The 13,392-nt window shown below is 46.6% G+C and overlaps 1 protein-coding gene across 1 annotated transcript in view; it reads left to right on the top strand.

Annotated features, from left to right (window-relative positions):
• The window catches only part of LOC144823938 (coagulation factor XI-like), a 70,689-nt gene that overhangs the window by 18,734 nt on the left and 38,563 nt on the right, over window positions 1-13,392 (top strand). The window lies entirely within an intron of this gene.

Raw genomic sequence — 13,392 nt, 5'->3', positions numbered from 1 at the left:
AGGAAGAAAGAGGATCAAGACGGGAGATGGGTCTTGTTGGATGTGGAAACCTTGGCTGGGAGATTCACAATTATCTCATTATATGGGTCAACTGAAGATTAACCTGAACTGCTGGAATTTCTGGATGGGGAAATAGCACTGTGGCCGGAGCCCGTAGTATGCTGCGGGGACTTCAATATCAATGGCTTGGATGGCTTAATCGAGAGGGATGGGGGTAAATACCGGGGTAGGAAGGACATACAAAGCAGTACAGAATCTAATACGACACAATGCCTTGGTGGATATGTGGGCAGAGCATAACCCTGTAGGCACAGGCAGCACCTACTACTCAGCACCTCATAGAATGGTTACTAGACTGGACTATTTTTTTTCATTTCGAGCTCACTGGTGGGTAGAGCTGGTATAGAACGACTCCCTAGGTTAGTGTCGGATCATAACACGTTGGTTTTAAGTTTGGCATTTGATAGAGAAAGGGACAGGACGCATAATCAATGGACGTTTGAACGGGGGCTGCTGAAGGAGGAGGAGTACGTGAAAAGGATGCAGGAATGGATTACACAATATTGGGACACGAATAGATACTAGGCCTCAGCGGATATGGTGTGGGATGCTTTTAAAGCTGGAGTCAGGGGAGAGACACTAAGCTATACTATGTTAAGAAATAAGAAAGGGAGAGGATGGAGGAAAGGGTTAGAAGCCTGGCGAGCTTAGAGGAGGGTCTAGTGGGTGCAGTAAGTAGACAAGAACCTATTGAACAGATCTTACTGGATATAGAGGTACAGAAAGCGGAGATAGGAGTAACGTTGGCGCAAAAGGCAGCAGGGAATTTTCTAGCAAAAAAAGAAAAATGCTATGAATTCAATGAGAGAGTGGGCCATTTATTGGCAATTAGGACTAGGCAAACATTAGCTGCAGGGGAAATAAAAGAAATCAAGGATAATACAGGGGCCATAGTTAATAAGGTGGAGGAAGTGCAGGTAGTCTTCAGGAGGTTCTACGAAACATTATACGAGCAAGACGCAAGTAATGATGCGCTAAGGATTTCAGAATACCTGTTACAGATACCACATAGAGGGTTAAGTACGGAAGACAGGGGGAAGCTGGACCTTCAGTTAACGCTACAGGAGGTAAGAGGCGACATTTAGTCTCCCCTCCGGCAAAGCAACAGGCCAAGATCAAATACCTGTAGAATTTTATAGGACTTTTTGGGATGTGCTAGGAACAGACATCTGGGCAATATGCTGTATGGCGCAGGGGGGAAGGGTTGTTCCGCAGTCCTGGGCCGGGGCGGATATAATCAAGATATTAAAGGGACAAGCCTCCAACAGAGCCAGGCTCATATAGGCCAATTACGTTATTGAATGCAGACGCAAAAATATTTTCCAAAACATTAGCGAAAAGGCTTAGTAGGGTTATCGAGGGACTGGTGTCCCCGGTACAGCATGGCTTTATCCCAGGCAAAGTGACTACCCAACACACAAGACAGATCACCGTCTTGGATGCAGCCGAGGTGGCAGGAGACCCTGTCGCGGCTATTTTTTTGGATGCTGAAAAGGCTTTTGACAGGGTCTCCTGGGCCTATCTGTGGAAAGCCCTGGAATGGGCTGGGATAGGTGAAGGCTACATAAAGGCAGTTCAGGCACTTTATAAACAACCATCGGCTAGGATAAGAATCAACAAATCATATACAAAGGCAGTACAGATCCGGCGAGGGACTAGGCAGGGGTATCCAGCTTCACATTTACTGTTTGCTATATACCTAGATCCGTTGTTAAGAAGGCTTGCGCGTAACTACAGGATCCCTCCAGTCAGATTACACGAACAGGAATATAAGTTATTCGCCTATGCGGACGACGTAGCAATCATAACATCAGCACCGGGGGGGGCCCTGATCGAAATAGAGCAAGAGGCAAGGGACTTCGGGGCGTTCTCGGGGTATCTTATAAATAGAGGAAAGACTCAGTGCAGAACAGGTTTACTATATTCCAGGATACGAGAGTAGTTCCAGAAGCAACGTATTTGGGGATTAGGGTGTCGGCGGAATTGGATAGAGTAGTAGAGATTAATATAGAGCCACTCTTAGGGAAAGTTAAAAGAAACTTAGAGAGTCAACAATTTACATCTGACGTTAATGGGGCGAATTAATGATTAAAATGGTAACGTTTCCAAAACTTTTATACATTCTCAGAGAAATTCCCTTATACTTTGATTGCACATGGTTTAATAAAACAGAAGCAATTTTGAATAGGTTTATATGGGCACAGGGAAGACACGGAGGGCGTATCGTTTTTTGACACTACCGAGGGAGAAGGGGGGTTGGGGTGCACCTGATTTTAGGTTATACTATTGGGCTGTAGCTCTCCAATACTCGCAAGGGTTATTAGGTGGTAGTAGCCAGTGTGGAGAGAGTTGGGGTTGTGCGACTGTTTATGGGGCGGTCGTGGGTAAGGAGGCAGGGAACGCCTTGGTGAACACAGTGGATTATGCATATTTCAAACACACTAGGTTCAAGACACTGAGTGCAATTTATAAAATTTGGAAGGCTGCTGGGAAAAAGTTAGGAATTGGGAGGTATAACAGATATCTTAGGCTGTATACAAATAATGCCCTTCCCGCAGAAATCTTCAGGGACACAGTCATGAAGGAATGGGATGGCAAGGGGATAAAAAAATTAGGTGACTTGTTGGATGCAGAAGGGGTGTTCTTATTATTTCAAGATATTCAAACTAAGTTTAATATTCCAGGATGCAATTTCTTTAAATACTTACAAGTCAGGAGTTACTTTTATAAGAAACAGGGCGGACCAGTAGGGATGTCTCATTGCAGGATAATGGACTACTTGGAGCGTAGTACACGGGCAACGATTAGGCAACTTTATGCAGAATTTTATGCATTAAAAACAGATGGAGAGAAATACACCAAGAAATGGGTGGAACAAGTAGGGGCACACCCTGATGGATTACAAACCTCATTAGATTTAGGACGGTCGGTCTTGTGCTCGGCTATGCTACAAACCCAGCACTATAAGACACTCTACTCTCTCTACCATACCCCTGCTAGAATTGCCCAGTGGGGGGGTAGTACGGGAATAACTTGTCCACAATGTAATTCAAGTAGTACCAATATTATACATATGTTTGCACAATGCCCACAACTTTATACATTAAAACTGGCAATTGAAGAATTCCTGGAAGTCTCTCTAGGGATGAAGATCAAATTGTCGGATGAATTGATAATGTTGGGGGTGAACATAAGAGACAACAATGAACACCCAGAATTTTTGTTTTTGGCTACGGCAGTGTTGAGGATTATTATTGCAAGGGCCTGGCTTGACAAGACGGCACCTACATTTCAGACATGGATAGCAAGGCTTCTCTCCATATACAACCTAGAGAAGGCCATTTATGATAGGAAAGGTAGAAGGGCAAGGTCATGGGGGGGTAGGATATGGTTACCAATAGAGAAATGGAAGAATAGGAGTAAGTAGAGGTTATAAATATATGAATTTTGATTTTGATTGTATTTGAATTTTGTGAAATGTCTTTCTCTATTTTCTTCTATCTGTTTATATTTTTATCTGTACTATTTAAAATGTATTGGATTTACTGGAAAAATGTGGGGGGGGGGAACAATAAATATATAAAAAAAAAAGAGAGATAATCTCTCGCACAGGTCTATACACCAACACACACAAAAGGACTCCCTTGTACATTTGTTTGAGTAGTGTGTTTCTGCAGCCTGTAGTTTAGCTCGGTTCTGTAAATACCTGGTCAGCCATGCACGGGCAACTTATGTCCTTGGAAAGAGTAGCAAAAGAATACAGGAAGAACACTTCTGCACCTAAGATGTAAGTGGTCAACATCAGAAGAGAAAAATGTAAAGCATGTGGGGGATGTTTAAATTCCTAAAAGGCTGAAATATACAAGGTGAAATACTGAACAGAGTGGTGAACTGATCATTTAGCTCTTAATTCAATGCATGCATTTGTAGAGGGCACTTATCTCCGAGGTTTCCTTGCACTAATGGAGAGCTCTGAAGAGAAGCTGCCAGTCTAAACACCCATTAGGCAGGTGTACAAAGTAGGGTTTAGAGGCTATGTCTGAAAACAGATTCCGAGGGACTGCATTATTGGGCTGATTAGGAGTATGACGGTCCGCAGACCCGCCAAACTTGGGGCAGGGGGTTTGCCCGCTGGCAGTCTCCCCATCTCCCTTTTACGAGATGGGCAGTGGGACTGCCACAACTCCACTGCAGCAGCCAGAGAACCACCATTCCCTGGCTGTGTGGAGTTATCCATATGCTTGGCAAGACCACTGTGGTCCTGCCAAGCATATTAGGATTGTTCTCTCTGCCAGGTTTACATGGTGGTTCCTCTTCCATGTAAACCCTGGCAGACGAAACAAAGGGGGGCCTACAGGGCCCCCTGGTGCCTGTGCGCACTCTGGATGCACACATGGGGGTGCAACATGTGCCCCCCCCATCTGCCTGCACAACAGTTACCTGCATGGCATGGACTTTTCAGTCCATGCCGTGCTGGAACTCTTTTTGGCATTCCCATTGCCAGTCCTCTTTAGTTATGAGTACACCAGCTTACAAGACGAGTGGGCAGGTCTGATCAAGACAAAGTCTGACCGCAGTGGGTACGACACACCGAAAGACCCAGCCTGCTGCCACTGAATACGTTGCGAAAGAGCCAATTCTGGTGAGAAGCTTGCTCCCTAGGTGACATCCCCGGATAATGTATCCCTCCCCTCCCACCTTTCCCAGTCTCCCCTGGTATCCTCCCTTCCTCGCCTTCTACCTCCTTCTGTTCTCCTACTTTTCTACCTCATTGGCCTTTGCATTTCGGTAAGAGTATTTGTTCCTGGATATATAAAGATCTGAACCATAAAAGATCAATAGTTCTACAAAATAGTTACATTTTAACATTGAATTTTACTTGTGCTGATGGAATATTATATTAACAAGTGGTGTACTTCAATAAGCACTATTTACAAGGAGAATGATGCAAATTAATGTTTTTAAGGAAAAAGACAAGACCTCCTTATCAAGCTGAATAGAATTTGCCTCCAAATACTTGGATATTTTATAATCAAAGATAATCTAATTGCATCATGATCGGAGAACAGTACATTCACGTTGATTAGTGTGGTGGTAAATGTGAGCCTTTAATGTAAAATCGTCAATGTATTAAGAGTTATCAGCTTGGGAAATGTAATTCCTGACAGAGTTGGATTTTAATTATGGAAAATGCAGTAGTGGTCAATGAGCCTTAATGAAGCTCGATCCTGATGAGCAGTCCGAGAAGGTAGCACTGTTGGGGGATACGGCAGTGGCTGATCAGACCAGTGTGAGCTATTTACACTTATCTAGATCTTCAAATCTGTGCTCACAATCCAGCACATCACACATGCACTGAACACTGACCAACAACTCATGTAAAGGGAATACAGTTCTCCTCTGCCTCTGTTTCCTTTATCTAATTTTCTAGCTGTGTCTCCTTTACCCCATTTTAGTGGATTTCTCCTGCATTATTTCTCTTTTGCAAAGTCTTAATACTTTTCAGAAGCCTTCTACCTTTGTCTTTCACTTGCTCTCTTTTACTTTTTCAATCTTTGTGGATTCCCGGTCACTTCCACCTTATTTTCCTATTTTGGATCTTTTTACCCTACATTTATAGATCTTTCTTTCTCTTTCAACATTTTTGATCACCTCTCTGGGCTGGTTTCCTTCACCATTTCTGCCTTCCAGGGTCCTATACTATTGCTCCCAGCTTCGCCTCATCTCTCGATCAGGGGTTTTATAAAGCGCGCTACTCACCCATGAGCGTCTCAAGACGCGTGGGGGGGGGGGATAGAGGGGGGGAGATGGAGGGGGGGGGGGGGGGTCTGTGCAGCTCCGGTTCAGTCGAAGAGCCAGGTCTTGAGGTTTTTCCTGAAGATGGACAGTCCGTGAGCGTCTGATGTTCACTGGAAGCTCGTTCCAAGCCCGGTACATAGGGGAAGGCTCTTATGCCTGCTCTGTCAGGGTGAGGTCGGTGGAGCGGAGGTTCCTTTTGAGTACGTGGAAGGTGACTCTCTCATTGTAGTACTTGGGTCTGAAGTTGTGGAGGGATTTGTAGGCGTTGGTGCGCAGTTTGAAGTTTACTCTCTTCTTGACTGTGAGCCAGTGGAGGTCTCGTAGGTGTTGGATCATGTGTTCGTGCCGTGGGATCCCGAGGAAAAGTCTGGCTGTGGTTTTCTGGAAGGTTTGGAGCTTGTGTAGGAGGGCTCTGTTGAGTCCGGCATAGAGGGCGTTTCCATAGTCCAGTCTGCTGGTTACGAGTGCATGGGTGCTAGTCTTTCTGCATTCGGGGGGGGGATCCATTTGGAGTTCTTGCGGAGGCAATTGAAACAGGTGGAGGCTACAGAGTTGATCTGGTGGATCATGGTGAGGGAGTCAAGGATGATGCTGAGTTTCTGTGCATGGTCTGTTGGTGTGGGAGGACTCCAGAGGACGGAGGGCCACCAGATGTTGTCCCAGGCGGAGGTAGAGGGTCCAAGGACGAGGACCTCAATCATCTCCGAGTTAAGCTTCAGGCAGCTATTTTTTTTTATCCAGGCTGCGACGTCCTTCATTCCTTCCTGGAAGCAGTCTGGAGTCTTTGAGGATCTTCGTGAGGGAGAGGATGAGCTGGTTGTTGTCGTCCTATGAAACTATGCTGAGCCCATGCTGTCTGACGATGGTGGCCCCATGTAAATGTTGAAGAGCATGGGGCTGAGCGAATGATCCTTTGGGTACTCTGCAGTCGATATCTGTGGGTTTGGAAAGGAAGGGAGGGACTCTTTTTGCTCATCCTCTTTATTTATCCCCTGACACGGTCCACGCAACACGATCTACCATACCTGGCTTCTTTAATTTTCTCTGCACAACATATTTTGATCATCAGAAAGAATGTATTGTTTTTCAGTGATCCTTACGATACCCAATTCATATTCTCTCTCTCTCTCTCTCTCTGTTCTCTCTCTCTGTTCTCTCTCTCTCTCTGTTCTCTCTCTCTCTCTCTCTCTCTGTTCTCTCTCTCTCTCTCTGTTCTCTCTCTCTCTCTGTTCTCTCTCTGTTCTCTCTCTCTCTCTGTTCTCTCTCTGTTCTCTCTCTCTCTGTTCTCTCTCTCTCTGTTCTCTCTCTCTCTGTTCTCTCTCTCTGTTCTCTCTCTGTTCTCTCTCTCTCTCTCTCTCTCTGTTCTCTCTCTCTCTCTCTGTTCTCTCTCTCTCTCTGTTCTCTCTCTCTCTCTGTTCTCTCTCTCTCTCTGTTCTCTCTCTCTGTGTCTCTGTTCTCTCTCTCTCTGTCTCTGTTCTCTCTCTCTCTGTCTCTGTTCTCTCTCTCTCTCTCTCTCTGTTCTCTCTCTCTCTCTGTTCTCTCTCTGTTCTCTCTCTGTTCTCGTTCTCTGTGTTTGTATGACTCCTTTCATACTCTCTTTGGGGATTTATTTCACCTTTTGATCTTGGATTCTTTCATAAGCCAGAGTTTTTTCCTAAGTGCAAACTAATGCATTTCCCATAGCTCTAATCCTGTTTTCTTTCTCACATGTACACATTTGTGCTCTTTAAAGATTACTTTTTTCCTCTCTGTTTATATATTCACATCTCCGGTAGCTTTAAGGTTTCTCATATTTGTGGTCTTTATTTTGCTGTTACACTCAAACACTGTAAACTTATTTTACTCTCCATTGATCTGCGGAATTCTCTAATAACAGTCTTCACCTCAAGGCAACTCCTATAACAAAGTTTTTTTGATCTGTATATCTATAGTCTCAAAGGCATTACTGTACACATTTGCCAACCTCAAAATGATAGAACTGTGACTTGGCCTATTTCAGATTCAAATTCATGAACAACAGATCACAATAAATGTCTTCTCTTTTGATCTCACTGTATCTTCTCTCACTTTATACATCTCAAGTCTTTTTTCTTCTTAGTTCTCTCACCCTTTGTCTTTCTTTCTGCTTCACTTACACTCATTATTTCCATTTAGCTCCTTCTCATTATCTTGCTCCTTTGTTTTATGTTCTGTTTTTCCTCCCTCTCTCGTTCTTCACCCCTTATGCTCTACTTATTCTGTTATTTAATCTTTTTTTTTTCCTCTGGCTTTTCACATGTTTCCCTCATATTGTTACATTTCTCAATCATGTTTCCCTTCTGTCATTTTCTTGCTCGGACGGACGAGCTCTCAGCTCTAATTTCATCTTCCACTATGTCCCTTATATTTCTCTCTGAGAATTCAAACTTTATGTGTAGACATCTCGCTTTGCACTTGAGAATGAAACTATAAAATGGTTACAATCCCATACTGGAGTAATACATTAAATAACTCCAAGGACTGCATATAGGTTTTAACAAAATAATGCCATCTGAAAAATACAAATTGTAGCATTATTGCCCCTAGGTTGAAATATCCACGGGCCTTTGTGTTTTTGGGTCCACTGCAGTGTTTTCCATGGAGTTGAGGTCAAGGAACTTTTCTCCAGCACAAGTGCTGTCCCAAATGGACTGCTGTGAATCTAAGCACATTTATTACATTGTGTTAATGAGCTCTGGCATCCCCAAAAAATGGAAAAGACTTTCCACCCCAGGAGGGACTGTATGTACAGACAACAAACATCAGTTTAATGCCATTAAGTGTCTAAGTTTCGAGAACAAAAGCACTCCTTGTTCACCCTGGAAAATCACTTGTTATTTCAACTTTCCACCACTGGTTCCTTTTTGGGTTTCGCCTGCCGAAGGCTGCGCTCTGCGCAGCTCTTCAGCGCAGGTGAAATCCTATGTCGACACTAAGCACTTCGGGAACGTCCCCCGGCTCTCATTGGCTAGCTCCATAAATGGAGGCTAGCCATTGAGTGCCGGATCTGTCCGTCAAGGCCGGACCAGATTCGGGGGCGTTCCCGAGATTTTTTCCCAGGGTGGAGTTACGTTTTTTCCCGTTCCCTCCCCTTTCACTGAAAGTGAATTCAGATGCGCTGTCCATTCCCGCCCCCTCCGTGTGCCTCCCCGCCCCTCCCTCGCTGTCCTGTGCACGTTTCCCGCCGTTCGTGTCCTCTCCCGCCCCCCTCCCGCCGTTCGTGTCCTCTCCCGCCCCCCTCCCGCCATTCGTGTCCTCTCCCGCCCCCCTCCCGCCGTTCGTGTCCTCTCCTGCCCCACTCCCGCCGTTCGTGTCTTCTCCCGCCGTCCGTGTCCTCCCCCGCCCCCTGTGTCTTCGTAGGTGCTTGTTCAGAAAGCGAGTGAGGGCGTGATTACTCACAGCTGCTTCTGTTCCTGGCCAAGGTGCGCCCAGAGACCGATCCTCCTCCTCGAGGCATAGCCCGGGCTCCTCCAGCTAAACAAAACAGCAGCTGCTGGCTCTCAAGAGCCGGGAGAATCGCTGTTTTAGCAAACACGCGTGCGCACTGCCCGGCCCGGCCTGGGACTTGTTGACCAGCCCCGAGTTGTTGAATACCTCGAATAGCTATCATATTTGCAGTTGCTGCTGCTCCAATTCAGCGGGGCTCCGCTTTTTTCCCTGCTGTGCTGTAAACGAAGAGGCTAGCTTTTGTCACCCCTAGTTGTCTCTCAGAGCTACCCAAATTGCCAAGACCACGCTGCCCCCACCCCTCCCCGCCCTAGGAGCTCACGAATCTGGTACGGCCGGGCCGTGCTTGCTGCTGTCCTGCCTTCCTCCCGCCGTCCCCCCCTGTCCTCTCCCGCCCCCCTCCCGCCGTTCGTGTACTCTCCCACCCCCTCGTCTTCTCCCGCCCCCTTCCCGCCGTTCGTGTACTCTCCCGCCCCCCTCGTCTTCTCCCGCCCCCTTCCCGCCGTTCGTGTACTCTCCCGCCCCCCTCGTCCTCTCCCGTCCCCCTCCCGTCTTTGTTGTCAGGGGCGCTAGAGTCCAAAGAATGCTGTCAAGGTTCAAGCACATAAGGTGAGTGCCGTTTTATTTTTCTTGCGCCGTTCCCGCTCCCGCTGTCCGTTTGCGCCCCCCCGTCCGTGTACCGCCAGCGCTATGCTGCAACTTCCCACGCCACTGCCCTCTGGCCACCGCAAACATGTTTCCGACGGTATGTCTGAGAACCACGGAGTCATGGGGGGGCACTGAATGTGAATGAGTTAGCTGGCTCATAAATGGTGTCCGGGGTGTTGGTCATGAGGTGAATCGATATGTATGGGTCATTTGTATAGAATGAGGTTGTGGTTGCAACCAGTGGCATTCCTAACTTTATCAACGTTTTTCAGCTCCTTAGAGCTCACGTGCTGTGGAGTAGCAACTAATGAAGAGGTCCAATTGGACAATCCGAATTCTCCAGAACCGCTCCTACAGCGAGCAGTGCTCCAAGCCAACCTTCAGCACTACTTTGTATTATTAAGTCAAGTTCGGGTGTTCAATGTGTTGTGTGACTAGCTGTGTGTCGGTGTGCTGTTTCCCGCGGTGGAGCTGGTCACATCCGCTTACACCGCAGGACTGCACTTGGGGTGTTCGCCTCATGACTCATAGTAAACCTGTTGAACAAAGCCCGCACGAGCCAACACGAGGCTGGTCCGGTGCTTGGCCTTCCGCTGGTTGTCTCTCCTCCGTCTTTGGTGGGAGATCTCGCCTGCAAAGTGGGACTGGTTACTCAGTAGGAAGAAGGTATTTTGGTTTGTCGCTTTGAGAAACATCAGGCTTATTTTTACAAGCATCCAGGCAGAGGACTTTTTTTTTTTCCACAGATGAGGCCACCTGGGACTCTCCCAGGCAGGCAGCCCTCCCACCAGTTGCTATTATCTTTAGGTTTGTCATGACAGCAGCTATCTGAAGACCGATGTTTACCAATTCTTTAATACATACATACACACATAGTGCCGGTGTTTGCTCTGCCCTGAACAGTATTTCTCTCACCCCATGTTATTTTCTTATTTGTATAGTATTCAGCCTGCTATGGAATGATTGCATTGCAGCGCATGAAGGAATATTTTATATCTCAAAAGAACTCTGAAATCATGGGACATTAAAGTACATATTCCGTAGATGCATCGTATATAAAAATCAGTTAGTTCGTTTTTTCCTGTGCATCAGGCGCTCTTAATGTTTTAGCCGGCACTCAAAATGCAAACCAAACATTCTGGCTTTGCCAAGGCTTCTTTTGTCTTTGTCAACATGTGCGCCGCCCTCTTGCCCGATAGTTTGTGACCGCTCGGGGGTCCTCTCCCTGTGAATCCGTCACTGCTGTGTCAGCGCCCAGGCGTGGGGTGATGCTGTTGCCAGGATACCTTTAAATCCAGGGCTGGTAAATCTGTGCAGCCTTCTCGACAGTGGTATTGATTAGAGGGTTTGAACTGTGACCTTTCTCCTCATTGACTGCACCATGACCACCTCTGCACAAGTCATTCAGCAGGAACTTGAGGCGCAAGAATGAGCATGGTTAAACCTGAATATGGGATAAATGTCATTATGGGTGCATGGTGTACAATTAAAAATATGGAATATGGTCTCTTTTTTAAAACCGCTCATTTGTGGTATGATAACTGAGGTGAAATAGTCTTGCAAAACAGGGTTCCCTTGATGCTTTGTTGAGATGCTTGATAAACGTACGTTGTCGTCTTAGACACACCGGGGCTCCAGGGTGTGTGTGTATGTGACTGCTCCAGAGTGTGTGTATGACTGCTCCAGTGTGTGTGTGTGTGTGTGTGACTGCTCCAGTATGTGTATGTCACTGCTCCAGTGTGTGTGTGACTGCTCCAGGGTGTGTGCGTGCGTGTGTGACTGCTCCAGGGTGTGTGCGTGCGTGTGACTGCTCCAGGGTGTGTGCGTGCGCGTGTGTGACTGCTCCAGGGTGTGTGTGTGTGTGTGTGACTGCTCTATTAACAAATGTGAGACCTATTGCAATGTAAACAACAATGCCATTTATTTAGAAGTAAAAAAAAAAAAAGAAATGTCATGAGCAATGCCAATAGCTCTAACTTTTCCAAAGGCGAAACCATTGCATTGTAAATGCTTGTTATAACTTCTTCTAGCTTTTAGGGGAAAACATGCATCTGGCTTGGGAGTGGAGAGCCGGACTGGCTTTAGGGCCGTGCAAGTGGTGCAGCCGCGCTAGGTGCTGACCTGTAGAGGGCACTGTACTCAGGAGGGGGCTGCGCTTAACAGCTTCTTACGATTTTGAAATGCCTGCTGCAGAGTTCCTTGTGCATCTATCTTTCAGGTAGCATTAAAAATGTCAAAATAACTTGTAATGTTCCTGCTAGAGGAATAGATCAGGGTTGTGTGTAGTAGCAGTTTCGACTCGTCATAAAGTAGCACAGAGTGTTAATATGCCTGCTGCAAAGAACAGATCTGTATTTCATTAGGCTAGGTGAGTGGATTAGTAAAACTACCCTTTAACAGTGCTTTAAAATAAAGGAAATGTGATAGGGGCTATGGAGAGATGAGGGGCACTTTTGCCAGATGGTAGTGAGGTAATACCAGGAGGAGGTCATTGGATGAGGGGTGCCAAAAAAGACTGTAGCACCGGGCACCACCAGAGCTAAAGTTGGCCATGATGGTGAGTGACGTATTGAAAGCATTGCATGTGATGAAAGTGTTTACCCTGCCTTCTCAGCACCTCTAAAATGTCTTGAGCATGAACTGCTTTGTCATTGGATGGTTGATGCTGCGCCACTATCTTATAAAGAATCACAACTCCTGACAAGCAGCCAGAGCACGATCGCAATACAGCCTCTCAGAAATAATCTAGAAATGAAACCACTGACCATCTGATGCCAATCTGTGGCTGGTCTTTTTTTTTTTCTTCTTTTATTTTCTTTTTCTACCTGTCCTTCCAGTTTCTTTCCAGCAAGTGGAAACCGAGGTTGGTGCAGGGCCGATATGAGGAAAAACACACCTGAGGAGCCTACAAGTTAAAATAAATGCAGTCTACACAGACATGATGCCCCACGATGCTCCTAAACCCCAGTATCACTGCACTGGCAGCACCACTGATAGCTCTGCCCCTGAGTTTGTACCTTCCAAAGCGTCCCAGCAGAGTCCGGCTCCTGGAGCTGCAAATCTTCTCCTGCCTCTTCCCTTCTCAGAGGAGGGGTGCTGTGTAGAGAATGATCTCTCTGAGGCCCCCCACTCTTGTCAGGGCCCTAGAGGGCTCTGACTGAAGAGTTGTTACTTTGTTTCTCTTCAGCCCTGGGTCCCTGCGGGGAGCTCAGAGCAGGCTGCATACTGCAGCGCTAGACACACATCTGTCTGCAGATGAGCTGAGGGCCCCCCTTCACGTACTGAAGACTGTCCCCCCCCCCCCCCCCCACCACGGGGGCTGCAGGGGTGTTTGTTACCCCCCTTGTACCTAGATTGGACCCTTCTGCACTGCTTTGTCATACTTTCTTTCAGTATGTTCCATATTGTCTGCTTTTAAGC

Source organism: Lissotriton helveticus, chromosome 1_1, assembly GCF_964261635.1.
Source record: "Lissotriton helveticus chromosome 1_1, aLisHel1.1, whole genome shotgun sequence".
NCBI classification, from domain to species: domain Eukaryota; kingdom Metazoa; phylum Chordata; class Amphibia; order Caudata; family Salamandridae; genus Lissotriton; species Lissotriton helveticus.
The sequence above is the reverse complement of the archived record's forward strand: the minus strand, read 5'-3'. Positions and strand labels throughout refer to the sequence as shown.